Below are 12590 nucleotides of genomic sequence, written 5' to 3'. Positions count from 1 at the left end.
ACAAGTATAATTTTCGTGCGTGTGGGTGTTCGCTGTGTTTGTCATGCGTATAGATGTTCGCTGTGTTGATCGTGCGTGTGGATGTTCGCGGTGTTGATCGTGCGTGTGGATGTTCGCGGTATTGATCGTGCGTGTGGATGTTCGCGGTGTTTGTTGTATTTAAATAATTTTTATGCAGAGAATTTTAGTAAAAATAGTAAGTTTATGTAGGGCGGAAATTTGTACAAAATTCCGTCCTTACATTTCCCTCCTTCTTCGGGGGATTTGAACTGGACTACTTCGTTGAATGGTTTCGTGTCCGCTTTCTAGGATTCCTAAAAACTTTGAGGAATTCATCTTGATGTGTACTGGTGTAATCATAATCCTGCTCACGTGGTACATCTGGACTCTGACTTTTCGACTCTGTGATGAGTTTTAAACTTCGCTGACGCGGTACATCTGGACTCTGACTTTTCGACTCTGTGATGAGTTTTAAACTTCGCTGACGCGGTACATCTGGACTCTGACTTTTCGACTCTGTGATGAGTTTTGAATTTCGCAGACGTGGTACATCTAGACTCTGACTTTTCGACTCTGTGATGAGTTTTAAACTTTGCTGACGCGGTACATCTGGACTCTGACTTTTCGACTCTGTGATGAGTTTTAAACTTCGCTGACGCGGTACATCTGGACTCTGACTTTTCGACTCTGTGATGAGTTTTAAACTTCGCTGACGCGGTACATCTGAACTCTGACTTTTCGACTCTGTGATGAGTTTTGAATTTCGCAGACGTGGTACGTCTGGACTCTGACTTTTCGACTCTGTGATGAGTTTTAAACTTCGCTGACGCGGTACATCTGAACTCTGACTTATCGACTCTGTGATGAGTTTTAAACTTCGCAGACGCGGTACATCTGGACTCTGACTTTTCGACTCTGTGATGAGTTTTGAATTTCGCAGACGTGGTACATCTGGACTCTGACTTTTCGACTCTGTGATGAGTTTTAAACTTCGCAGACGCGGTACATCTGGACTCTGACTTTTCGACTCTGTGATGAGTTTTGAATTTCGTAGACGTGGTACATCTGGACTCTGACTTTTCGACTCTGTGATGAGTTTTAAATTTTTCTGACGCTGTACATCCGGACTCTGACTTTTCGACTCTGTGATGAGTTTTAAACTTCGCTGACGCGGTACTTCTGCACTCTGAGTTTTCGACTCTGTGATGAGTTTTGAACTTCGCTGACGCGGTGGTACTAAGCACCTACAAGGTGTCTGCTCTTGTGGATTTTCTTGCTGGGCTTTTAAATAATCTCGAGGTTGTACGCGTTGTGTCGTTATGCTTGACTTTGGTAGTGATGCTGAAGTCACATTTCTAGTTATAAATGCTGTTGCTTGCTTAGCGATTGATTGGTTCTGAGGCTGATTACTTGGTTTCTGATGAGGAATGGATGACTCAGAGTTTGGACTATGAATAACGTTATCCCGTTCAGGCATATTGGGTATGCTTCTCATTGTATTTTGTAGCACCATTACTTGAGGGGACTCGACTACCATGCGTCCTACGTTCACTTCTCGAACACGTTGACGACTCACTTTATCCTGTTCTGTACTTAGTTCTTCGAAGTCATCGGCAAGTGTTGTTAATTCATTTAGGCTTGTAAACTCTGAACGTTTAATGTACATCCGGTAGTCTGCCTTCATGTTTCGATACACCCGCTCCAATTGCGAATCTGGATCCATGCCAGTGTGTCGCATTAGATTTATGATGTCAAGTGAGTAATCCTTGAAACTTTCTTTTGTCTTTTGTAGTCGTGTTCGTACCTCATTTTCTAAGTTTTCGAAATATCTACATGATATGAAGAATTTTAAGAAATCTTCCTTGAAGCTTGACCAGAGGGGCCAAGGTTTATGGTTGTTACGGTACCATCTTAATGCTTTATCTTCAAAGAGTATTGGCATCATCTTGGGAATTAGATTTACATCGATACTGTACATAGCCGCCAGTTCCTCTATGTGATCGATGAAATCTAGTGGATCCTTACCACCGTCATATTTACAGGACCACTTCTGTACCTCTTCAACCATCTGAAGGTAGGAGCGCACTGGAGGATTTATTAAACTTCCATATGTTCCTGGTATTCCTCTTGATCCCACCGACATTGTTCCTTGTTGTTAATATTTTATCCTCTGGATCTTAAATTTCCATTCGAGCCTTGACCACTGCGATTTGACCAATCAGGTCCCTGGTAATTCTTTTCTTCCCACTTGGAATACTATCGAACTCTAGTCCCTGCTCGGGCGCCAATTGTAACGACACGGATTCGTCGTTTTTAATTTTGCTGAGGTATTACTCAGTCGCGGTCCGGGTCGTTGCAATAAATTTGTTTTATTGACTAGTTCGAAGCTGGTAAACCAAGGAGTGGAAAGTAAAAGACCGTTTGATTTTATTATTTAAAATTTATTTAAAGTTTTCTTAAATAACTTATTCTAGTCTTGATTCTACTCAGTAAGTTTTATCCAAAGACGTCAGAACATCAAAGGGTTTTTTTCCAAATCTACGTAATTAGTTTCTAGCCAAAGACGTCAAAACATCAAAGGCGTTTATAAAATCTATTCAATAATTTTTACCCAAAGACGTCAGAACATCAAAGGGTCTTTTCCAAATCTACGTAATTAGTTTCTAGCCAAAGACGTCAAAACATCAAAGGCGTTATACAATCTACTCACAAGTTTCTACGAATTTATTTAGCCTTAGCGTCGAAACACTATAGGCTTCTAAAAGTGGACTTAGCGCTGGAGTAGTGATCTACTCACTTCGGTGTGCCGGTGCTAAGTGATTTTTCATATAAAATCTCCGCTATTTATATACGACACTTTGCTTTGCTTAATTGAACGCACAACCGCACAAGTATAATTTTCGTGCGTGTGGGTGTTCGCTGTGTTGATCGTGCGTATGGATGTTCGCTGTGTTGATCGTGCGTGCGGATGTTCGCGGTGTTTGTTGTGCGTATGGATGTTCGCTGTGTTTTTGTTTCAAATATATAAATCGAGTTTTATCCAGATGATAAAATAATAAAAAACAATGAGTTTTATGTAGGGCGGAATTTGTACAAAATTCTGTCCTTACAATACAAACAGAAACGAAATGCTTTCAAAAACCAATACAAAATGAAAGTGATCTAATTTTTTGGTGCAACGCTTTGCTTTGCATTTTATGCAAAAACTCTGCAATAAAATCTTTATTTGCAAAGTGCAAACTAATTTATCTTAAGTTTTTGGTGCAACGCTTTTCACTTTTACCATACTTTGCAAAAAAAAAATCACACATAAGTTTTGCAAAGTGAAAAGTGTTGGTGCAATATTGCCCCAAATTAACATATATAATAAGTTGCTTTTATATAAGTCTAAATAAAATATTATAAAATATTAAAAAGTAAATATTATAAAATACTATAAAATATTTATGTTAAATGTATTATAAAGTTTTTTTAGAAACTGAACTCTTTAATTCACAATTTATAAGTATTGTCCGGTAATATATCCCTTTAATTATTGCAACTAAATTTATTTCAAAAACAGCAAAAATATTTGCTAATAATTTTCTATTTCTATTTTCTATTTCTATTTCTATTTTTTTATTGGTGCAACAGAAAATTTTTTTTTGTTTTGTTTTTGAATTTTATTTTGCTCTTATCGAATCTTCTAAAAATCAACTTAGAAATAACAATAAATTTTCACTGCTAATTGCTATTTTAAAATATTTAAAAAAAAAAAAAATTTTTGTTTGAGTTCTTTGGAGTTTTTCAATGTTTGATGGAGAAGCAGAGCTCCAGAGTTCAATTCCGTAGGTCCATATGAGTTTTATCATTGTATTGTAAAGTTGCATTTTACAGTTTAGTTCTTGTTGTTTGAGTTTAATTTGGGTTACTTTGGTTTCTATATGCTTTTTCCAAGTAAGCCTTCGGTCGAGTTGCATTCGTAAGTATTTAGTGTCATCGCATTGTGGTATTACTTTTTCATTAATACGAATGGCAAGGCAGGTATCTCGTCGTAGAGTGAAAGTTATGTGTACACTTTTCGATTCATTAACTTTTATTCTCCAGAGATCGAGCCATTTTTGCAGTTTGTTGAGGTGGTCTTGAACTGATTTTGTGGCTGTGAATAGGTCGTCACTATGACTGAGAATGGCAGTGTCATCCGCAAATGTTGATGTTGTTGTACAGTCACTGGTTGGCATGTCTGCTGTGAAAATCAGGTACAGCAAGGGACCCAGTACACTACCTTGGGGTACAGCGGCCATAATGGGGAAGGTATTGGAGACAAAAGATTTTTGTTTTATAACAAATCTTCTATTTGAGAGGTAGTTTTTGATAACTTGTATGGTAAATGTTTCTCAAGTTTCCAAAACAATCCTTCGTGCCAAACTTTGTCAAAGGCTTGAGTTATGTCTAGAAAGACGCCTGAACAATACTGCCTCTTCTCAAACGTTTCCTTAATTACTCATACTATGCGGTGTACTTGTTCTATTGTGTTGTGTTTTTCTCTAAATCCAAATTGGTGGTTAGGTATTATTCTTTTCTTATTTATGTAGGGCATCAGTTGTTTTATAAAAAGTTTTTCAAATAATTTTGAGAGAATTGGAAGCAGACTTATGTAGCGTGCATAAGCATACACTATGTGAGTAAATAAGTATGCTGATATTTATTGTAACTTTATTGCATTCTTGCAATATGAGCCCCTACCGTCCGTTTGACGATAGTGTTTGGGCTGGCGTGTGAAGACGCCAATTCAGCAAATTCTCACAGTATGCTAATGCACACTGCTCCTCCAAATATGAACTTTGTAAAAACATATTTCAATCAATAAAGCAAGTCTAAAAAGAGAACACGGTTTTTAAATTACTACATGGCGACCGTGACATGTTTTAAAAAAATTAATAAAATTATTATTAATAAATTAATTAATTATATTAAATTGATTGTGCACGCGTGATGGTGACATGTTTTAATAATAATAAATTTTGTTAATATTAATTAATTATATTAAATTGATTGTGCACGCGTGATGACGACATGTTTTAATAATAATAAATTGTTAATTAATTATATTAAATTAATTGTGCACACATGATGACGACATGTTTTAATAATAATAAATTATTAATAAATTATATTAAATTAATTGTGCACACATGATGACGAGTGACTTCTAATTGCAATAACAATTTTGTTTTGATTGATGTGTTATTATTAGTTATAATAATAAAAGAAAATTATTAAAGAGAAATAATAAACAACACATATGATGACGATTGACTTCTAATTGCTAAATAACAATTTTGTTTTGAATGATGTGTCATTATTAGTTATAATAATAAAAGAAAATTATTAAAGAGAAATAATAAACAATTTATATAAAATAATTAAAATTTTTTTTATTAATTAACAATTAATAATAAACAAAAATTTATACAAATTTAAACTAAGTTTAAAAATTTAAACTAAGTGAAAAACTATGTAAAAATGTATGGAGTAAAAAAAAACCACTGCTGATACTGACGATACTGCCGTCGCTGTTTCAACGTCGCTGCGACCTACCTCAATTACTGCTGGCACAGTCATCAACTACAGCAAGACAACAGCTGCTGTGTACTTAATCTCAAATATAAGTGGATGCAAGCAAGTAGATTAAAAATTTAAAAATAAAAATTAAAAATTAAAAATTAAAAAAAAAAAATAATTTTTATAGAAATGAAAAATTTTATTAGTTTGAAATAACATGTAAAATCAATAATATTTTGTTTTATATTTTGGAAATTACTTTAAGAAAAACAAAAATCATAATAAATACAAATTTATAAAATACGAATACCAAATTAAATTACATCATGATAGAATTGTTTAAAAATTAATAAAATTAAATAACTCTGATATTTAATTCAAAAAAAAAAATTTTTTATTAAAAATTAATTTGTTATAATAAATACAACTATATACATAAGTGATTTTTTTTTATTAATTTTATTTTAATGTTAACGAAAAGTTTACGTTGTCAATAAAATCAACTGTATTTAACAAACAGTTGTTTATTAATTATATTTCATTTATATATTTATATTTGTATTCTATATATATATGTTTTTTTATACATCTATTCAATTTTTATGTTTTATATTCATTCATTCATTAATATTATTTGGAAATGTGCGGCCCAAAAGCCAATTTCGATAGGCCTCAGGCCAATGTAATTAATGAACTGGAAATACAGACAGATTTAAGTGATTTAAAAACCACGAATTTCCTTTTACTTATTCTTGTTATTATAGTGATAGGAAAAATAGTTCTCAAATTAATAGGAAAGTACAGAGCTTCCGTTAAAAGGAAGTATATGAATCGTGCAGTTTCAACGGATAACATTTAAAATGTTTAATTTCAGTTGGGTAATTTTTTCTCTCTTTGCTGCATTTAGTTACAAATTTATTACTGGACTAGTATGTAAAACATGTAGAATATTTTTATGAGTTCTCAATCGTCGTATAGGAAAATTTAATATTGAATTCTATATAATACGTGAATTTCATTTTAAGGCTATGTTATAGATTTATCTATACAATTCAAAGAGTTTACTATAACTTACGCAATTAAAGTGTTAAGATTTTCGTAAATTTAATTTACAATTTTAAAAACAAAATATTGTTTGATGGAATGGCAAACAATATTGAATAAAATACGCTTCCTAAAAGAAACGTTTAATAAATCCTATAAATGCATTGCAATAGATAGACCTATTAGTGCTACAACACTACACAAACACTGTACGTTATTAATACAGAGTTTAGAGAGTATTCGAGTACTTTTGAACGTACACTTTGATAGGTTCACAACCGCACACAAAGCGGAAGCGAGGAAAATCTTTGGAGACCTCCGTGAAAAAGCCATCAAAGTTACCCTAAAGAAAGGCATTAATGTTGAAATACCCACAACATTAAATGAAAAAATATCTATTAATATAGAATTAAATATAGACACAGACTCTGAAAATACAACGGAACACAAAAATATAGAAATGGCACAAGCACAAGTAGAGCTCGACAGAGCATACATAAAGGAAACCGCCATAGCAGTTCCAGAATTTGACGGGAAAAAACAACACTTGGAAAGATTCATTAGAGCATTACGTTTGATAGACCGCACCAAAGGTACACAGGAAGACCTTGCTGTGGAAGTTATAAAATCAAAGATAACAGGACCCATACTGTATAGGGTGAAAGACGAGGAAACTATACAGGGAATAATAACAAAATTATCCCTATGCGTCAAAGGAGAATCAATCGACGTCATAAAGGCCAAGTTGATGAATATTCAACAACGAGGCAAAACGGCTACTCAATATACTGCCGAAATCAATAATCTATGTCAAGCTCTTGAGGGTGCATACATAGATAATGGCGTAGATGCGGACAATGCAGAAACATTTAGTCGGAAAGAAGCTATATCTTCGATGACTAAAAATTGTACTAATGACAGGTTGAAAACTATAATGGAAGCAGGCACATTCAACTCACTGAATGAAGCTGTATCAAAATATGTCAACTGCTGTACAGAAATGCATGGAAGACCGGACGCAATTCTATATTACTCGCGAATAAATAACAGAAACACCTACCGCGGAAATTACAACCGTCGTAGAGGCCGTGGCAATAACAGCAATCAACGAAATAGCCACAGAAATAATAATCAAGATATTCAATCATATGGTAATGAATATCAAAACAATAGATACCCCCGTAGAGGCAGTACATTTAATACCTCACGTGGACAAGGGCGTAATAACATACGCGTAATACAACAAAATTCGGAAAACTAATTACCCCCCCAAACCCATACAAACATCATAAAATCTATAATTTTAATCCCAATTCAAACCTCTTAATACAAATTTATAATAATGATGCAAATAAATCAATAACTCTTCTATTAGACACTGGTGCTGACATTTCAGTAATAAAACAGTCTCACACTATTTACAATAATGTAAATACAGAAACTGTTACAATTCTAAGTGGTATTGGCCAGGGAACAATACACACTATAGGATCAACTGATCTTGACCTTAGAATTGATAACTTTCTACTAAATCACAAATTTCAGGTGGTTCATGAAAGTTTCCCAATTCCTTGTGATGGTATACTAGGATTAGATTTTATAAAACAATATAATTGTATATTAGATTTCAAACATAATCAAAATTCACTTACATTAAGACCCGATAATTTTTTTACAGATATATCAATACCTATTGAACATTCTACTTTTAATAATACAAATGATACAATTCTTTTACCCGCAAGATCAGAAACAATTAAATGTATTAAACTTAATTGCTCTGAAAATGAAGTTCTAGTACACAGTCAAGAACCAATGCCAGGTATTTACATTGCAAACGCAATTGTTACTTCTAATAATGCATTTATACGCATCATAAATAGTACTAATAAGGATACTAGTTTAAAACATAATGACATAAAGTCAGAAAGTCTATTAAATTATAACATACTTACACACACACAAACAAAAAATAATAGAAGTCAAGAAGTTTTAAATAATCTAAAAAAAAACTTCCCCAAACAATTCAATTCTCAATTGTACGAGTTATGTTCCCAATATACTGATATTTTTGGACTTGAGTCTGAACCAATAACCCACAATAACTTCTACAAACAAAAATTGTTAATGGAAGATAGAAAACCAGTATACATAAAAAATTATCGTATACCCCACTCCCATAAAGAAGAAATAAATAAACAGGTGAATAAATTAATTGATGATGGCATAGTAGAACCATCCATTTCACCTTATAACAGCCCTTTACTTCTAGTTCCAAAAAAATCTCTTCCAAACTCGAATAATAAAAGATGGCGTTTAGTAGTAGATTATCGCCAAGTTAATAAAAAACTAATTGCTGACACATTCCCACTCCCAAGAATCGAAGAAATTCTCGATCAACTGGGACGTGCCAAATACTTCTCATGTATTGATTTAATGTCTGGTTTTCACCAAATTGAACTTGATAAATATTCAAGAAACATAACGTCCTTTTCTTCGAGCAATGGCTCATATCGTTTTAAACGATTACCATATGGACTTAAAATAGCGCCTAATTCATTCCAGCGCATGATGACACTTGCATTTTCAGGCTTAAAGCCTTCGCAAGCTTTTCTTTACATGGATGATCTTGTTGTTGTCGGATGTTCTGAAAAACACATGATTAAAAACCTTAAGGATGTATTCGAACTTTGTCGAAAATACAATCTCAAATTACATCCTGAAAAATGTAGTTTCTTTATGCATGAAGTGACTTATCTTGGACACAAATGCACAGACAAAGGTATTTTACCTGACGAAAGCAAGTATGATATTATTAAAAATTATCCAACACCCAAAGACGCTGACAGCGTTAGACGGTTCGTTGCTTTCTGTAACTACTATAGAAGGTTTGTCAAAAATTTTTCTGACTATTCACGTCATTTAACCAAACTTTGTAAAAAGAATGTTAAATTCGAATGGTCAAAGGAATGTGAAAATTCATTCCGGTATTTAAAAAATGCATTAATGCAACCAACATTACTTCAATACCCCGATTTCAGCAAATCCTTTTGTATTACCACCGATGCTAGTAAGCACGCTTGTGGTGCTGTACTCAGTCAAGAATACGATGGACACCAACTACCAGTCGCTTTCGCATCAAAAACTTTCACTAAGGGAGAAAGTAATAAATCTACTACGGAACAAGAATTAACAGCAATTCATTGGGCAATCAACTATTTTAGACCGTACATATACGGAACACATTTTTTAGTAAAATCAGACCATAGACCACTCTCTTATCTGTTTTCAATGAAAAATCCTAATTCCAAGCTAACAAGAATCCGACTTGATTTAGAGGAATACGATTTCACAGTGGAGTTTCTCAGGGGGAAACAAAATACAGTAGCCGATGCTTTGTCTCGGATAACCATAAATGAATTGAAGGACCAGAAACACACAAATTCAGCTATACTGAAAGTTACAACGAGAGCTGAAACAAGGAAGAATACGCAAAAAGTCTGCGCAGACACAAATTTAATAAGACCGACACATCAAAATCATGATAAGCCCAAAGTTTATGAAGTCGTTAGTAGTAACGACGTTAAAAAATGTGTAAAATTAAAATTATCATCCCACAATTGTTTCTTGAAGCATGGGAAAAGAATTTTAAAACACATATATGTTAATGATTTAATCACTAATGGAAATTTAGACCTAGGTCAGCTATTCCAAAGGCTTGATCAACAAGCCGGTGAATTAAAAATTAAACATTTACAAATGGCACCTTGCGAAAAGATTTTTAAATCTTTATCGCTAAATTCTTTTAAAGAAATGGGCAACAAAACATTAACAAATCTTCAAATAGCGCTATTACCACAGGTGACAAAGATAAACGAAAATAATAAGTCGGCAATTGAAGCTATTCTTCACCAATATCATGATGATCCAGCAGAAGGAGGTCATACTGGAATTACCAGAACATTGACTAAAATAAAACAAAGATTCTACTGGAAAAACATGACAAGAACTATTACCAAATACATAAAAAAATGTCTAAGTTGTCAACTGGCCAAGACAACTAGACATACGAAAATGCCTTTAACGAAAGTGCAAACGCCAATGTCTCCATTTGACACTGTGTTAGTAGATACCATTGGTCCACTCCCAAAAACGGAGAACGGCAATGAGTATGCAATCACATTAATATGTGACCTAACAAAATATTTGGTAACTATTCCAGTTCCAAATAAAAGTGTCAAGACTATAGCGAAAGCAATTTTCGAAAATTTTATTTTACAGTACGGACCCATGAAACGGTTTCTAACTGACATGGGTACAGAGTACAAAAATTCAATTATGAACGATTTATGTAAATATCTCAATATCGAGAATATTACATCAACATCCCACCATCATCAAACGCTAGGTACTGTAGAACGCAGTCACCGCACGTTTAATGAATATATAAGATCTTACATCTCTGTCAATAGAGATGATTGGGATGTTTGGATTAAATACTTCACGTATTGCTTTAACACAACACCATCGTTAGCACATGGATACTGTCCTTACGAACTCCTGTATGGACGTATTCCAAGAAAATTCTATGATTTCAATAGTGGTAATATAGATCCACTATACAATATAGATGATTATGCTAAGGAAAGCAAATACAGATTAGAAGTAGTTCATGAAAGAGCAAGAAAAATGCTCGATAAATCAAAATTAAAAAATAAAATTAGTTATGACAATAATGTACATAATTTCCAATTAGTAATAGGAGATAAAGTTTTATTAAAAAACGAAGTAGGTCATAAATTAGAAAATAAATATATAGGTCCATATTCAGTTAAAGATATGGAAATAGGTAATAATATAGTTATAGTAGATAGTAAAGGTAAAGCACAAAAAGTGCACAAAAATAGGTTAAAACGATATATTAATTAAAAAAAAAAAATAAATAATAAAATCCAAATAATATATATATATATAGTAATGAATGAATGAATGAATGAATGAATGTAGATATGTATAATGAAAATATATTTGTAATTAAATAAAAAAAAAAAAATTCTTTTATATGCAATATATAAGCAATATATTAATAATACATTAATATATACAATTATTAATAATTACATAAAATTTTGTTTAAAATTTTATTACATTATTTTTTTAAAACAGGAGGTGTAGCGTGCATAAGCATACACTATGTGAGTAAATAAGTATGCTGATATTTATTGTAACTTTATTGCATTCTTGCAATATGAGCCCCTACCGTCCGTTTGACGATAGTGTTTGGGCTGGCGTGTGAAGACGCCAATTCAGCAAATTCTCACAGTATGCTAATGCACACTGCTCCTCCAAATATGAACTTTGTAAAAACATATTTCAATCAATAAAGCAAGTCTTAAAAGAGAACACGGTTTTTAAATTACTACACTTATGGGTCGATATGAGGTGACTTGAGCGGGCTTGGGTATCATCATGATTTTGGATAGCTTCCAGTCACTTGGAAAATATGCAGTCCTTAAAATAGCGTTATAAATAAAAAGTAGTTGGTCTTTGGCGATTTGTGGGATCTCTTTCAGCATTTTCGCTGTAATTAGGTCATAGCCTGGGACTTTTTTGGTATTTAAATTTTTGATTTCGCTTTTTAGTGGTTTTTCACTGAAGCAAATTGCCATATTGTCGTTTCGTGTGGAGTAAGGCAGAGAGTCAAGTTTTGTTAAATTAGAGATTGGGGTAAATACATATTTAGGATGATTTGCAAAAGCAACACCCTTTTCCTCATCGCTTTTAGCCTAGTCTCCATCTGTGAGTCGGAAGGGTGCTCTATGTATAACGGGCTTTTTCTTGAGTTCAGTAGCTTTCCAAAGAGAGTAGTTTGTTGTTTCCGCTGGAGACAATTGTGAAATAAAATTTTCGTATTCTATGCGATTTTTTTCTTTGAGTAATCTTTGAAGTGCTTTCGTCAGATTTTAGAGTTGTCTTTTAATTCAGGGAGATCTTTGTTGTTG

The sequence above is a fragment of the Teleopsis dalmanni genome, chromosome 1 (assembly GCF_002237135.1).
Source record: "Teleopsis dalmanni isolate 2A chromosome 1, ASM223713v2, whole genome shotgun sequence".
In the NCBI taxonomy this organism is placed as follows: domain Eukaryota; kingdom Metazoa; phylum Arthropoda; class Insecta; order Diptera; family Diopsidae; genus Teleopsis; species Teleopsis dalmanni.
Note: the sequence above shows the minus strand (reverse complement) of the source record.